Here is a 13,012-nt window from a genome sequence, read left to right as displayed (position 1 = left end):
GGAAAAATTATGATGCAAGCCTGTTGGAATATTTCTATTTCAGTAATGTTGTGTCGATTCGGAATTAGGGTTTATAGGGCGGGATGTGAACACAGCCCGACGTCAAGCTCCTGTTTCGGGGATTAGTTATTTCATCGAGTGTCGTCGTCGCCTGCCATAGGGGGGCTGAAGAAATTGTGAATGTCTTTACGCGCCAGATCACACTTGTCTGGTCAGGATCATCATTATTCATGGGGCGGTGTTTTTGCAATAGAATATGGATTTTCCTACTGCGCGTATACTTAAATTGTACTGATCAGTTGAAGTGTGTAATAATATATGACATCCAGTGATTGGGAAACGTACGTACATAATACATATATACATACATAGTTCAGTAAGCCAACTTAATTCTATCAGTAAACTCTTCGATTGGGCACTTCTAAGTAGCGTGACGTCGCATATTAATGAAAATCTCATTTTTACAAATTACGTTTGGTTCCGCCCTGATTATTTGGCGGGAAAATCTGAATTCAGAATTTTCTTTTTCAGAATGTTCTGCAAAACTAACAAGCCATAAATTTCACCAGTTATTACAAATTGCCTTATAATATATGTTTTTATTAAACAGATTTATAGTCGCATATTTCCACTGTTATAAACCTGCGACTTCAACGCGTTAACGTAGGTACCCTATGTTGGACTTTAGGTTGTTCAACTTTCCTTGAGGCGGATAAAAGAGGTTTACGAACAATGAGCAACTGTCACAATTTTCTTCGGAATCAGTAAACTCGATGTGTAAGAAAAAAAAATCTAATTTGATAAATTAATCGAACAGATGATATTAATGAATCAATCTTTTTACCAAGGTACCTACCAATCTTTAAATATTTGTTTCCATTATCGTTGCTTGATATTAAATGATTTTTTTTAAATTTTCACTTATCATGTTACTTAAACAATACGATTGAATCTTTCTGAACGTCTCCAGAAAAAAAAGTTAGATGATACCTATGCCTACTAGTAAAATGAGTCCCTTCATGCCACATCGGCCTACAAACAATTCGTTCATTAAATTGTCATTTGCGCGTTTCCGAGCAACGGGCAGTTCGTAATAAATAGGTAACCGTTCGTAGTACGCGCGCACGGTACATTTCGCAAAATTTCTGATGAATGCTAATCAGCTGCCAGTTATACCGCGTAATTCTAGCGAAAGGAAGCAACTGCAATGGAACCGATCTCAAAGTCTCAAAGAAACTCCGTACCACTTTCGGGTAAATAAAATATGCTAATTATGCTTGTTGGATTAATCTCTCAACGCCGCCTCCGCCAACAAATTCAACGCTCACTTCACCGTTTCCGACAGTCAGCGACGCCGTTTTTTTAGGGCGGTGATGCTAGAGAAATCCTTTCTATTCGATTTGTGTCCCAACTTAGCGCCTCGTGAAAGACAAACTTAATTTCCCACCGAATTGGGCTTCTGTGCTTTCGCCGCCGGCAACGGGAAATGAGCGATTTTTGCTTGGGCCCATTTTATTAGGCCGGTACATTTGCGTGTGGAAAGTAAACCCGTTTCTTTTATGGAACCCAGCTCCGCAACCTTCTTGAAGGCCGCATAGTTTCAATTGGACTAGAATAATTACTAGTGTTCAAAGTATGACCAACCGAGGCGTGAGCAATTATTATTTCGTATTTTGTTGCATCACTGCCATTCACTTGCCAACCTAATTGAGATTAATCTGACAAAGTTAGGTCTAAATTTATATGAGAGTCCTTGAAAAGCCAATACCAATACGCAGAAACATAGTTGCTTAACCTCTACCATATAATGTGATTTTCACAAGCTTACGAGCAACTGCAACCAAGGTCAGACGACATTAGGGAACCGGTTGTAGTCATAATTACCGCCATTGACCGCGCGCACGGCTTGGAACCCCGCCAGTTTCCACTTAGTTTAAATTATTTTCTGTTGCTCCTTAACCGACCCACGGTCAACCATGGCCGCCGGTCATGTAGTCATCATTAAATGAACATTATGAGTGTTAGGATTTTTACTACGATGTTGAAGTGGCCGCTCGCTCGTCATTATCAGCGAGAAGGACGTTCCGGTGGCGTTACTTTCCACATGCAAGGTCATCACCGGCGCCCAGGGGAAGAAAATAGGAGCGATGTAAATTGGTAATCGACATGCAACGACCATGGCTTGGGTGTGTTTAGCACGTGTGGATGCAGCTCTCTAGTGCAAAAATCCATAAGTCTTGAAACTAGAAAATCTGATTATAATCATGAAACCGGTTTCTTCGTTTGTTCGCCATGAAAATTAATCTATCAAAATTATAATGAGGGGTAACTTCATTATATCGCCAAATTGTAGCCACAATTGATTGACTTCCGCATACCCTGCGGGAGATCCACAGAATTTATTATGCGACGGAAGGCTTAAAGTTGTAACTCTCAAAAATTGACGAACTCATGGATATAAAATCTTTGCGACAAATTTTGCAAAACATTAGAGCGTTTACTTGAGAGAGCGGGAAAACTTCTTCTTTAATTGAGTTATCGCTGAATTTTGTGAATTTTAAGAATACTGATGATAGAGGCAGATTGATAAAAATTATTTCAAATACATCACTATCATGCAGTAAAACCGTATTAGAAAAATAGTGGCTTGGCGCGCTAACGTCACTCACTCTCAATACGGGTTGCCTTGTGTAGGGATACAAGTTCGGAATAATAATAAAGAGAGGGCTTGGGTTAGGGTTCCAATCACTTATATCGGGAAAAAAGTAGCCAGGAAATTTAAAAAAACCAACACAAAATGTTTACCAAACCGAAAAACACCCTGTGAAAAATTTTAGCTCCGTCGGACTTAAAACGGGGTGGCGCAATACGATTGAAGTTTGACCTTGAGAAATTCGAAAAATCGCCAAATTTTTTTCTTCAGATGATATCAGATCTTGACGATTCATGCGTTTTTAAGCCATCTGGGACAAGAAAAAATTTTGAAAATTGAAATTTCATGTACCCCACTCCGTTGGGTTAATTTTTGAATTTTTAAAGGCCAAATTTTATCGCACGTCACCCCATCTTAAGAACGAAGTCTGGCAGGTGAACATTTTGTATAGGGTTTCTCGAAATTACTATTTGATTGGCACCCTAGCGAGGGTATAGGAGAAAACAATAAAATAATTAAATGTTTTCCTGTTATCTTTAGTAATACCGCTTACCACGCAACGCACGTACTTTTTAAGCACGTGGTTCAGCTATTTGTCAATTCGAGAACAGTAATTGTTGTTTAGCGCATGACATATGGTGCCAATGGAAATAGACTTTTCGAACTTCGTTTAGCGATAGGGGCCAAAAGTTTCGTCTTGTTAAATAGTTCTCAACAGCCACCTTTTAGAGGCAAGTATATAGTCACAAAATTTTATTTTCACAGACAGACAAACATTTGAAGCAATTTTCCGTCGAATAGTCTAAAATACTTAAAAAGTAATGAAGAATAAAGTGCTGATACTAAACACCTTGTTTCCCGTGAGAGGAACAATGACCGCCAAATGGCAGCGAAATAAGTAGGCTACAAAATAAAAAGTAACGATAACGTTTTTCTTACTTGGTATCTACAAGTAAAAGCTAGAAAAGGAATGGGCAAAAATCGGAAAAAAGAATTCCTTCTAACAAAATCAATCTAGCAACAGACCTCAAACCACACAGCACACAATGACTAATGATTCACAATTTTCTGGCAAAGGACTGGAAGAATGATTTGGCTTTTGCCCTCGGACTTCCACCTCCAAATCGTCAAGCATAAAACAAACGATATCGTAAAAAACAAAAAAAAATTGATATTGAGGAATTTTTGATGCTAAATGTCTTGGAAATGCATGAACCGTCGAGAACTGGTGTTATCTCCTTTTTTGTCGGCTTTTTGGGAGTCAGATAGTTTGCGAAGACTCTCACAAAGTATTTTTTTTAAATACAAGCGAGATGACGAAACTGTTGAGCCCTACCGCGGATGATCAACAAGCTTTAGGACCTGGACTGTAGAGATGGTCGGGTTTCGGGTTTTCAAACCCGAAACCCGAGCCCGACCCGTACCCGACGGGTTCGGGTCGGGTTCGGGTCGGGTTCGGGTCTGAAAGTTTTTGAAAGTTTCGGGTACGGGTCGGGTTCGGGTTTTGTGAAAAAAATATTTTCGGGTTCGGGTCGGGTTCGGGTTTGAAAATGTCCAGTTCAAGTCGGGTTTGGGTATGAAAACCCGAAACCCGACTTTAAAATCTATGAAATCTCGGGTTCGAGTTTCACAATTTCGGGTTCGGGTCGGGTTCGGGTTTGAATGAAAAAAAAATGTTTCGGGTTCAGGTCGGGCTCGGGTTTCGAACGAGAAAAAAATATTCGGGTTTGGGTCGGGTACGGGTTTGAAAAACATCAAACCCGACCATCTCTACTGGACTCTACTCTAGTAGCAGACTGGACTGGACTGGACTGGACTGGACTGGACTGGACTGGACTGGACTGGACTGGACTGGACTGGACTGGACTGGACTGGACTGGACTGGACTGGACTGGACTGGACTGGACTGGACTGGACTGGACTGGACTGGACTGGACTGGACTGGACTGGACTGGACTGGACTGGACTGGACTGGACTGGACTGGACTGGACTGGACTGGACTGGACTGGACTGGACTGGACTGGACTGGACTGGACTGGACTGGACTGGACTGGACTGGACTGGACTGGACTGGACTGGACTGGACTGGACTGGACTGGACTGGACTGGACTGGACTGGACTGGACTGGACTGGACTGGACTGGACTGGACTGGACTGGACTGGACTGGACTGGACTGGACTGGACTGGACTGGACTGGACTGGACTGGACTGGACTGGACTGGACTGGACTGGACTGGACTGGACTGGACTGGACTGGACTGGACTGGACTGGACTGGACTGGACTGGACTGGACTGGACTGGACTGGACTGGACTGGACTGGACTGGACTGGACTGGACTGGACTGGACTGGACTGGACTGGACTGGACTGGACTGGACTGGACTGGACTGGACTGGACTGGACTGGACTGGACTGGACTGGACTGGACTGGACTGGACTGGACTGGACTGGACTGGACTGGACTGGACTTGGATCACCATCTAGTAGCAGTACACTTCGGCTACGAACTATCTTCGGTATTTCACACACGACAAAACCGTCCTCCTCGGTCAAATATCTGGTACTTACTCAATCCGCAGGCTGCCGAAAATTACGGGCCCTCACTTGACGAGGCACTACCTTCCCCAAAGGAACTATGAGCTTCGACTTTCGACGAAGGATTAGGCAAGCCACGCTTGGCCATCGGATAGGCTGCATCCGCGGCGCTAGATGAGGTAACGTCGAACCAAAAAAATGACTGGTTTGGCGGGGAATGCCAGCACTCAATAGAGAGGAAAAAATAGCTTGGAAAGCATCTCTACAAGAGAGAATGCGGCCAAATATCGACGAGCTCGAAATAAGTGGACTATGATTCTGGGGAGAAAGAAAATAACCACTGGTCTAAAGCTTCGATAATATCATATACTATAGCACGTTATACGCTGGTAGAGTGATAGCCTGCAGGAGGATAAGGAAGACGATAAGATCGATAAGGAAGGAAGTAGGTTACTAAGTCTGAAGGAGAAGACAAAAAGCACTGTAACACAGAGCAGGTTATTTCTCAATAAGTAGCACTGTAAAAGGGTAAAAAAAAAGTGCGAACAGCGAAAACGTCAGTAACGGCACTTCACTGTGTAATTTCCAGGATTTAGGAGGGAAAAAAACTATCGGAGGAATTGATGAAAGGAGTTGTATGCTTCAGCGTTAAAAAGGCTACCGTGACTTAACGTTTATCTACACCGCCTACAAAATCCCTTTCCAAATACCGCTCTGTCGTCGGATTCGTAGGGCACAGGCTTCACACAAGCACGCGCTACTACGAATCAAATTTTCACACTCCGAATCCTTCAGAAATGTCGGGAGTACAACGTGCCCACAAATTACGTCATCGTGGACTTCAAGGTAGCGTATGATACAGTCGATCGAGACCAGCTGTGGCAAATAATGTAACTAACTTAAAGCTTATCAAAGCTACATTTGATCGAGTGATGTATTACGTTATCAGGGAAGTTCTCTAATCCCTTCGAGGCGCGCAGAGAGTTGAAACAACCCAAGTAACACATGCAACATCTTTTACGAAAAAAAGGAAAGGAAAAAGTTATAAATAAGTCATAAATAAGTTACAGGGAAAACATTGGGTTTTAATTCACTCGCATTGATGTTTTAAATCGGAATGATGTTTTAAATTGAAATAACAAGTTGAAGTTGTAAATACATTACGAATTGCTGTTAAAACTGATTTATAACATGTTTATAACTAGTTTTTTTCTTGAGAATGCAAGAGAGACAACAGTGGTGAATATATGTTTGACAGCAAAACGTATAGTGGAGACAAAATTGAAAAATGACCGCAAAAGTTGTAGTTCAGTTTTAAATCAGTTGTAAATGAGATTTTATGGTGTGAACTATTTCTTCTTCATCAAATATAGTGCAGATCAAAAATACTGTTATAATATTCAAAATTATATACAATATTTAAACACCCAGGGAATTGATGTTTGATTAAACATAAATAATAAATTTGACAGTAAATTATAATCAATAAATTTATCATTAAATTTACTTAAAACAAGAAAAGCGTTTGATTTGATCAGCCATGATTTGTTTCAATTCTCTTTTTTGTCTTGCTCAACGATCTTCGGTTTTATTATTATTATTTTGATCATCGTTAATAACCTCAGATCAATGTTTGAATATTTCTGTTTTACTTAAATTTTAAAATATATTACTTAATGCGTGGTTTAGTTAGGAGAATTTTTATATTATTTTCTCTACTACAATAATCAAGATGGTGACGGCGATTTTTTCATAGATTGTAGTAGCTTTATACAGCCTTGCTTAATTGGTTTCACGATTCCATCTCAAAATTGTGGCAGAAATTACTCCTCGCTTGGTTTGCTAAAAGAGTAAGAAAGTTCAAATAATTAGTACATAGTGCATGACATCTTAGTTCACCTTGATGTTTCAATGTACATTTTTTTCAATTATTTTTCAATATTTTTACCGAAATAAACTTTATAGATGGTGGTCATATAACGGAAAAAATCTTTGGGCAATCGGTGTACCCATTCAACGAATGCTAATAATCAACATGGCTGCCTCGTTAGCGCAAGTGGCGTGCTAAGATAATATTCAACACCATTTTTCTGTGCTAAAGGCACGTTTCATAATATAATCCTATCGAAAATATATACCTGAGGCTCATTCCTCTAGAGTTCATCTGTTACTTTTTTCTTAATTTCAAATTTAAAAAAAAATATGATATTGATTACTATCATATTGTGGTATTTACGAAGCGCGTAAATTTTAACGAAGATTTATTGTATTCAATCACTATACCAACACCCTATTCTATCAATGAATTATCTTGATAATTTCTCAAATGAAGAGCCATGATTATTTTCGTGGGTCATCTGTTTTGTATGTATTAGAAACAATCATTAGCGAGTGAAATTTCAACTCATTTGTGCAATTTGTTTATGACCTATAAATAGCAGGCCACCATTTGTTGGTACTGGAAATGTAAGAGTGGTGGTTATAGTCGTTATAAAGTTGTTTTATATAAGTCGTGTGAACAATTCATTTGAAGTTGAATACATGTTTTATATTGGCTCCGCCCCTTGCGCTTTTTGAGTTGTTAACAAGTTGTATATAAGTTTATACGTTATTGTTATAGTGACGAGATTTGTTATATATCAATTACCTAAACTTAATAAAGACAAACCGTGTTACTTGGGAAGGTTATGGGCTATCCTGCATGTTGTTCAACATTGCTTTTGAGGGTGTAATCCGACAAAACGAGTGGTACGGTTTTCAGCAAAGGTAGTCAAGGCGTTGCAGACGGCCTCGACGTTATTACGAGAAACTCTAGAACTCTTTTTTTTAAAGTTATTCATAGACGTAGATCTTTTTTGCTGCCTTAAGCAATAGTTATATGTAAGTTGTTTTCCTTTCATTTTAAGTTACTCATAAACGTAGATCTTAGTTGTGCTTCTTTCAAAGGATATAAAATCCACTAGAAGCACAAATAGTTAGTTTTCCTATCTCTCGCGTTTCTAAACCAGAAGTTATTAATTCGTTCTCAACCAGTATAGCATTTTCGTTGCCAATTACACTCTCTTTATTTTTATTCGAATGGTTGAGACTTGAGTGTCCATTACCAGGGGGCTCAGAAGAGCCTTTTGGTGTGGGGGCGAACGGAGGGTCACTAAAAAAAAGGCAATCTACGCCAGACTAAAAGTGGAGGCTAGGAGAATTGTACTAGAAATTAGTGCGTCAAAAACCAAGTTTATGAAAGAGAAAGACCCGAGAGAAACCAACATTCGCCTTCCATGAACGGTGATCCAACGACATACTCAAGCTGGAAATCAGGTCTGTTTTTGCCTTCACAGGACGCTTCGATTCTGGAGTATACGGTGCCGCATGAAACTGTCGATGTAAAAATACCCTAATTGGACCAATAGTTCTTTTATGGACTTGAAACCATAACGCCACTCCTGGAGAACATACGCGCACTGGCCGCATTTGTACGGAGAGTGTTGTGAGCAATTTTTGGTGTAGTACAAACCGAAGACAGAGAGTGGCGCAGGCGCATGAGTCACGAGCTGCACGGACTACTTGGAGAGATTCTCGATGTGCACCGATGGGATCGCGAGGATGACGGACGACAGTGAGGAAAAATCTGATCTTTTCAAGAACCTCACCTGCAAAAGCATCTGCTACAACTTTCTCGAAAACACTGGTTGTCTATCTCACAGTTCTAGAAAAAAAAAATTTTTCTTATCCAAAGACGAAGAATTGCGTGCACACTGACTTTTTAAACAACTTTGTTGAAGACTGCAGCTTCCTAGGAAGTCGGAATGGTAAGAGAAATAACGGTTAGCTTACAAAGAATCACATTCACACTAGTGCCACGTAGCACCAGAATGCTGCACTGAACTGCCCATCAATCAGAAACCCTTGATCTTCTGAATAACTTTGGTGAAAACCGCAGTTTTCTGGGAGGCTTGAACCATGAGATAAGTTATGGTCACAATACGATGAATTTCGTGCACAGCAGCATCACGTTCCGGTAGAATTCCGAACTAAACTGTCCACCATCCAGAACCTTTTGCCTACTGAACAAGTTTACTGAAGACTGTGGTTTTCTAGGCCGTCGGAAACACGCGATATTTGCTTATTCCAAGTGATGCAAAACATTTTGGGGTGTGCTGCAATATTCAAACTGGGTACCGCAATGTGTACTAAGCCAAGCCAAGCCTTGGTGCCTCATTCCGATTCGGAACTTCCTCTATAACTTTTTCTATGATTGTCAAAACAATAATTTTATAAAGTCTTGAGAGAATCTTAGGGGCCATCCACATACCACGTGGACAGATTTTTAACGATTTTGACCCCCCCCCCTCCCACTCCGTGGACAACTGCCCATATAAATTCTAAAAAAATTGTATGGACCGTGGACATTAGCCAACCCCCCCCCCCCCCCCCAAAGCTGTCCACGTGGTATGTGGATGGCCCCTCAGTTGAATCTATAAAATCTTAGAACATTTTGCATTGTTTTGACCATTACAGACAAAATTATAGACAAAAAACTTATTTTAAGGAGAGCTGTTCCACAAAAACTCTATTTTGTCGTGTCCAACGTACAGATAGGACATCGCAGTATTCAGCAATTGTTTAGCTTTTAAAATTTTCCACAACTTGGCTGAAGGAAGCAATCTGGTATATTGAAAATTAGAAAAAAATATTTTTTTATTTAACTGTTAGGTGGATTGACCAAAAAACTAAAAACGCCAAAAGTGAGGCCTTGTTCTATGAAACAATTTTGCTAAGACATTGAGTACATAAAATCAGATTTTCACAGTCAAATTTAGAACGATCACGATTTCTCCAGTTTAGAGCACTGTGCACTGTGGGATTTTCAAATAAATCTTTCCACCAATTGTTAATGTCTTGAAATATAGCCCTTGGAATGTGTAGAAACTATTTTGGAAGTTATTTAATAAAATGGTGGTTGAAAATGTGCTTTTATCACTTTTTTCTACTTTACGACCTTCAAAAGAGCATTACTCAAACATGTACCGTACGACGATTTTGAAATTTCGGTCTGTGGGAGCACCGTGAAGCGATTACAGGTAGCCTACAGGAATGAATAAAAAGTATCCATTTGGGTGTTAACAAGAGAATGCTGAACAGAAACAATATCTTTCATTTCAATTACGCCGGGCTTATAATTTTTTATCCCCTCATTTTTTTCGTGTGGGAAAAATTTGCTTTCTCCCCTCCATGAGCGTTATGAATTTTTAGCTTTCGCCTACACTTTGTGTATGAAAGTCAGAAATTAACGACGATGTTGCTTAGAAATCTAAAATGACGGTGTTGGGTGAGACAATACCCTAATTGCTTATAAAATAAACATGAAGAGAATAATTCGATGAAAATGAATAAAAAAAAATTTTTTTTTTTCGAAGCGTTCTGCAAAAGCTAAAAATCGATTTGTGTTTGATGTGATGACATTATTTTTCCAGGTCGTTTTTAAGAATTCAACGAAAAGAATTACAATGGAATTTTGATTTTATCACGATCAAAAAAACATCCTCCCGTGAATCCAACGAAGCTGTGGACTTGATGAAATGATGAATTTTAGCATTTTTCGTTAGATTTCACTGTCATGCAACAAAAAATACTAAACTCCATTATTTTTTCGAATCCAAAGTTTCGCTATATTTACCGGAGAGTGTTTTTTTGACCGTGATAAAATCGAAATTCCACTGTATATCAATTTCATGATAAATATAAGAAAATACAGAGTACATCAATTTCGAACTGTGACTATCCTAGAAATCGCAAACGGCTCTCGTAAATGAAATTCAAAACAGCTCGCAGTGGAACAGAAGCTAAACCAGCATTGCTCAAGTTCAGCTTTCAAGTAAAAATTTCCAACCCATGATTGACACGTTATTTCGCATACTCAAGCCTCAACCTTAACTGAACATCGACCCTGCTTAATGGTTTGTGGAAATGAGCCAACATCATCAGCAGGCATACCATTAACAGTATTACCTTATCAGCTCTCAGCGTATGTCATATTAGACGAAATGGGCAATCATCATCAATTGTCAATATTTGCCGGTTCTGGTGAAGGGCAATTCACTCGTAAAGAAACGCGCACTGATTCTTCGCCGTCCTCCAGCAGCAGCAGCAGCAGCAATCCCAAGGTACAAAACCGTATCGATCCTTCCACTAACTTCCCTATCGCGCTTCAACAAGCGAATACAGTCGAGCATCCACTAAATGGCCGTTCAGCAAGCCATAAAATTACTACCGCGCGCTTCACACGCCACCGCTTTAGTTCGCAACGGTAGTGGTTGGGGGAAAGGGGAAACCAACGTCCGGACAAGACACAGCTTTACACTCACATGAATTGGTGATGAGTATTATCGATTCGCTAATGGATGCCATTCCACTCGTTGCAGGCTGATTCGAATCGCTTTTGTTCGAACGCTCGCTGGCGCTCTGGCTGCCGAAGAAGCATACTCCTGGTGCGGATGAAGGATGTGCCAACGGCAGCCTGGTGAAATATGCGCTCCTCCTCCTCCATGTTGAAAATCAGTCTGCGTAGCAGCTGACTAAGGAAAAATCGGTTCCCTTCGATTCACCGACCAGTGCGATGCGATGATCAGATACAGTAATACCGCCAATTGTGATGTCGAGATCTAAAACACGACGCAGCGTACGATGGATGGAATTCTATACCTTCTAGAAGTACACCCTTACAGCAAGAGAACAAAAATCACTACACAAACAAATGGTAATTTTATGCTGCTTCCAACGTGGCAACATGGAAACTGGCACCGGGTCCGGTGCCAGAGATTGCAATTCTAATCTGTCACGTTGTAACCACAAGTTTTCACACCTGTTAGACCCCGAGAGATGGCTGGCTTTAGTTGATAAAATATTCAAATTTAGGACTAAACCTATCCGGCTGAACACATTGTATGCCCAACCTTTTGGATGCGTGGCCACCATTCCAACGGCCTTTGATCGTCTCGATTCTCGAGGTCTGGCGCACGAATTAAATTAAACATAAATAATTAAACGCGTGCGAGATCGGGTCGAATCGGTTCGGCAATGTTTCACCGGAATGTGGTGTGTGAACCCACTCCAAACATTAGCAGCTGATTTGTCAGTTGTTCAGCGAGCGATTTAACCCAGGGCCGTGAGTATGTGTGTGTGTGTTTGTGTGATCTGGTTATTTATCTTCCTTTCCGGGCGGTGCGTCGGAATCAACTCTGGCTTCCGAATGACGCATCAAACGTAAAGGCGGATAGTAAATGCAAAACAAATAAGCTGCTTCACACCGCGAGGATAACCCGATTCGATTGTGTATTCAAAACGGAGGAAACCTATCATCCTGTGAAGTTGATGGGTTTGGAAGAACCCCGCAGGAGTGACGTTCCCCGGTGTCGAATATTTTCCAGGCGCGCACACTGACTGACGCAAATAGTCTCATCGACCCTGGGGGGAAAATGTGCTGGAAATGTGGGGTAAAGTGATATAATGTACACCTTCTGACGCCGAGTGGATATACTTTGTGAAACGTGGCTTCATCAGTAGATCATCGTATAGATTTATTTTAGCGATCTTTTCACGTGCTAAAATAGTGCTTTGTGATGCGAGTGATATTGTTGTTGGCGGTAATGATTGCATGAGCTAATGTGCAGAAATCAAAGAGACCGTGATCCGTGGTAATTAGAGTTAATATGAATGGTACACAGTCTCGTAGCTGGAGACGAGCAGACAGACTACTTATTATTAAAGTTAATTTACACTATCAACCTGCATGCCTCGAACACACAGAACGTTTTTCAATGTTT

The 13,012-nt window shown here is 40.5% G+C and overlaps 1 protein-coding gene across 7 annotated transcripts in view; it reads right to left on the bottom strand.

Moving 5' to 3' along the window:
- Positions 1–13,012, bottom strand: part of LOC129732918 (potassium voltage-gated channel protein Shaw-like) — a 278,881-nt gene that overhangs the window by 198,020 nt on the left and 67,849 nt on the right. The gene's annotated exons all lie outside the window — the stretch shown is intronic.

This window comes from Wyeomyia smithii, chromosome 3 (genome assembly GCF_029784165.1).
Source record: "Wyeomyia smithii strain HCP4-BCI-WySm-NY-G18 chromosome 3, ASM2978416v1, whole genome shotgun sequence".
Lineage (NCBI taxonomy): Eukaryota > Metazoa > Arthropoda > Insecta > Diptera > Culicidae > Wyeomyia > Wyeomyia smithii.
The sequence above is the reverse complement of the archived record's forward strand: the minus strand, read 5'-3'. Positions and strand labels throughout refer to the sequence as shown.